The sequence below is a fragment of the Pan troglodytes genome, chromosome 11, assembly GCF_028858775.2.
Source record: "Pan troglodytes isolate AG18354 chromosome 11, NHGRI_mPanTro3-v2.0_pri, whole genome shotgun sequence".
Classification (NCBI taxonomy): Eukaryota; Metazoa; Chordata; class Mammalia; order Primates; family Hominidae; genus Pan; species Pan troglodytes.
This window is the reverse complement of record NC_072409.2, coordinates 50,104,221-50,108,585: the sequence shown is the minus strand read 5'-3', so window position 1 is coordinate 50,108,585 and position 4,365 is coordinate 50,104,221. Positions and strand designations below refer to the sequence as shown.

Here is a 4,365-nt window from a genome sequence, read left to right as displayed (position 1 = left end):
GCGGGCTGGGTGTGGTGGCTCACGCCTGTAATCCCAGCACTTTGGGAGGCCGAGGAGGGTGGATCACCTCAGGTCAGGAGTTCGAGACTAGCCTGGCCAACATGGTGAAACCCCATCTCTACTAAAAAATACAGAAGTTAGCTGGGCGTGGTGGCTCATGCCTGTAATCCCAGCTACTCGGGAGGCTGAGGCAGGAGAATGGCTTGAACCCAGTAGGCGGAGGTTGCAGTGAGCCAAGATTGTGCCATTACACTCCAGCCTGGGTGACAAGAGCAAAACTCCATCTCAAAAAAAAAAAAAAAAAGACAAAATAGGCTGGGCTTGGTGGCTTGCCCCTGTAATCCCAGTACTTTGGGAGGCTAGGGTAGGCAGATCACCTGAGGTTAGGAGTTGGAGACTAGCCTGGCCAACACGGCAAAACTCCGTATCTACTAAAAATACAAAAATTAGCCAGGCATCGTGGCGTGCGCCTGTATTCCCAGCTGTTTGGGAGGCTGAGGCATGAGAACCACTTTTACCAGGGAGGCAGAGGTTGCAGTGAGCTGAGATCGTGTGCCACTGCACTCCAGCCTGGGCGACAGAGACTCTGTCTCAGAAATAAATAAATAAAGACAAAATCAAAATTAATCCTCTCCAGTGCTTAAGGTTTTATTCTATACTTTGAAGTTTTTAAACATAAACAAGTGCTTCTGAACATGAGAGTAGAAAAATGCATTATCTTAGTATGGGAAAGATGTTTCTAAACATTGTAAAAACTAAAGAAGCAGTGTAAGAAAATAGTGCCAAATTTGATTATACACAAATTTTAGGCCAGGTATGGTGGCTCATGCCTGTAATCCCAGCACTTCAGGAGGCGAAGGCACGAGGATAACTTGAGCCCAGGAGTTTGAGACTGCAAGACCTCCTCTCTACAAAAAATAGCAAATTGGCTAGGGCATGATGGTATGTGCCTGAGACCTCATTTACTTGGAACGCTGAGGTGGGTAGATCGCTTGAGCCCTAGAGGTTGAGGACACAGTGGGCTGATGATTGCACCACTGCAGGAAAATAAATACCATAAACAAAATAAAAACCGAAATAAAAAATTGGTTAAAAATTTTGCTACATATGTGACAACAGACTAATATTCTTCAACATGTAAGGAGTTCCTGTAAATCAAGGAAAAAAGACAAAAATCCAAATAGATTAGACCACAACATGGACAATTTACAAGAAATAAATTTCCAATTTTTTTTGTTTTATTCTCTTAACAGCTTTTTTGAGATACATTTCATGTACTATATACTTTACTCATTTAAATCATACAATTCAGCTTTTAATATATTCATACTTATGCATCTATTATCATAATCAATTTTGGAATATTTTTATTACTCCAGAAAGAAATGTAAGCACTTGACAAGTTCTTCCTGCCCATTGTGTAACTGCCCAGCGGGTTCACCTTGCCCTCTGCCTAGACAGAGCTGATTTATTAAGACAGGGGAATGGCAATACAGAAAGAGTAATTCACTCAGAGCCAGCTGTCCAGGAGACTAGAGTGTTATTGTTACTCAAATCAGTCTCCCTGAGCATTCAGGGAGCAGAGTTTTTAAGGACAATTTTGTGGGTTGGGAAAAGCCGGTGAGCTGGGAGTGCTGATTGGTAGGGGATGAAATCACTGGGAGTGAGAGCTGTCTTCTTGGACTGAGTCAGTTCCTGGTTGGGGAAAATAAGATCAGATGAGCCAGTTTATTGATCTGGGTGGAGCCAGCTGATCCATCAAATGTACGGTCTGCAAAATATCTCAAGCACTGATCTTAGGAGCAACTTAGAGAGGGTCAGAATCTTGTAGCCTCCAGCTGCATGACTCCTAAACCATAATTTCTAATCTTATGGCTAACGTTAGTCCTACAAAGGCAGTCTAGTCCCCAGGCAAGAAGGAGGTCTGCTTTGGGAAAAGGACTATTAGGGTCTTTGTTTTAAACTATAAACTATAAACTATAAACTAAGTTTCTCCCAAAGTTAGTTCAGCCTACCCCCAGGAATGAACCAAGGACAGCTTGGAGATTAGAAGCAAGATGGAGTTGGTTAGGTTAGATCTCTTTCACTGTCTCAGTCATAATTTTACAAAGATGGTTTCAATTGCAAAGACAAAATTATAATAATTCACTGAGACCACGAAATTGCAGTAAAGGAAGACTTTAATTGATGTGAGGCTGGTCACGTCACATGAGAGACGGAGTTACTACTCAAATCAATATTACCAAAGGCTTAAAGGTTAGGAGTTTTAAAGATAGTTCGGTGGGCAGGGAGTGAGGGTATAGGTGCTGATGATTGGTTGAGGATTCAATCATAGGGGTATGGAAAATGATCCTTATGTCTGTGTCGGCTTCTTGGTGGGTGCCCCAGGACTGGCTGAGTCATGGGCCTGGGTGGGGCTATCTAGTAGTAAAAAATGCAAAGTCTGGAAAGACATTTCAAAACGCCAATCTTAGGGTCTACGTAGTGATGTTATTTACAGGAATAATTGGGGAAGTTGCTAATCTTGTGACCTCTGGAATAATGTCTGGTAGCCATTTAAGTAATTTTGCAAAGGCAGTTTCAGAAACCATGTACTCCTTAGCCAGTACCCCTCAATTCCCCATTCCCCCCAGTCCTAGGCATCAATATAATTTGTCTCTATGAATTTGTCTTTCAATTCATGAATATAGGATGCTTTTTAACTTATTTTGGACTTTAATTACCTTCAATATTATTTTATTCTTTTGGAATCTGTTATAAGTAGAATTGTTTTCTTAACTTCATTTTCAGTTTGTTCATTGCTACTGTATAGAAATACAACTGATTTTTATATATTGATCATACATCCTAAAACCTTGCTGCACTCATTTATTAGTTCTAAGAGTTTTTTTTTTTTTTTTTTTTGAGACAGAGTTTCGCTCTTGTTGCCCAGGCTGGAGTGCAATGGCACTATCTCCTGAGTAGCTGTGATTACAGGCATGTGCCACCACACACGGCTAATTTTGTATTTTTAGTAGAGACAGGGTTTCTCCGTGTTGGTCAGGCTGGTCTCGAACTCCTGACCTCAGGTGATCCGCCTGCCTCAGCCTCCCAAAGTGCTGGGATTACAGGCATGAGCCACCGCATCTGGCCTGTTAGTTCTAAGAGTTTTTTAGAGGATTCCTTAGGAACAAATTACTTTTAAATATATGAAAAGAGATCAACTTCTCCTATACTAATAAGATAAATGCAAATCCAGATTACCACAGGATATGATAAATTCACCTACTAAATTGGCAGATCTAAAATTTTGATATCATTGTGTAGATGATATCATTGTGTAGGTGTTGTATCTATTAAGACAAATACTCATACTTTGTCTTCAGAATTCTGAAACCGCCATTGCAAAAGTATAACCGAGACAGTAAAAGAGATCTAACCTAAGACTATACTTTCAGGGATCATTTCTATAGTTCGTTACTAAAGAAGTTTCTCTGAACGTGTAGTGCACCAGTACAAACAAATGGGAGAACATTCCATGCTCATGGATAGGAAGAATCAATATCGTGAAAATGGCCATACTGCCCAAAGTAATTTATAGATTCAATGCCATCCCCATCAAGCTACCAATGACTTTCTTCACAGAATTGGAAAAAACTACTTTAAAGTTCATATGGAACCAAAAAAGACCCCACATTGCCAAGTCAATCCTAAGCCAAAAGAACAAAGCCAGAGGCATCACACTACCTGACTTCAAACTATACTACAAGGCCACAGTAATCAAAACAGAATGGTACTGGTACCAAAACAGAGATATAGACCAATGGAACAGAACAGAGCCCTCAGAAGTAATACCACACATCTACAACTATCTGATCTTTGACAAACCTGACAAAAACAAGCAATGGGGAAAGGATTCCCTATTTAATAAATGGTGCTGGGAAAACTGGCTAGCCATATGTAGAAAGCTGAAACTGGATCCCTTCCTTACACCTTATACAAAAATTAATTCTAGATGGATTAAAGACTTAAATGTTAGACCTAAAACCATAAAAACCCTAGAAGAAAACCTAGGCAATACCATTCAGGACATAGGCATGTGCAAGGACTTCATGTCTAAAACACCAAAAGCAATGGCAACAAAAGCCAAAACTGACAAATGGGATCTAATTAAACTAAAGAGCTTCTGCACAGCAAAAGAAACTACCATCAGAGTGAACAGGCAACCTACAGAATGGGAGAAAATTTTTGCAATCTACTCATCTGACAAAGGGCTAATATACAGAATCTACAAAGAACTCAAACAAACTTACAAGGAAAAAACCACCCCATCAAAAAGTGGGCAAAGAATATGACAGACACTTCTCAAAAGAAGATATTTATGCA

General features: G+C 40.2%; 1 pseudogene; it reads left to right on the top strand.

Moving 5' to 3' along the window:
- The first annotated feature begins 3,421 nt into the window (after nt 1-3,421).
- On the top strand, nt 3,422-3,506 carry LOC112204506 (small nucleolar RNA U3; annotated as a pseudogene).
- The last annotated feature ends 859 nt before the right edge of the window (nt 3,507-4,365 follow it).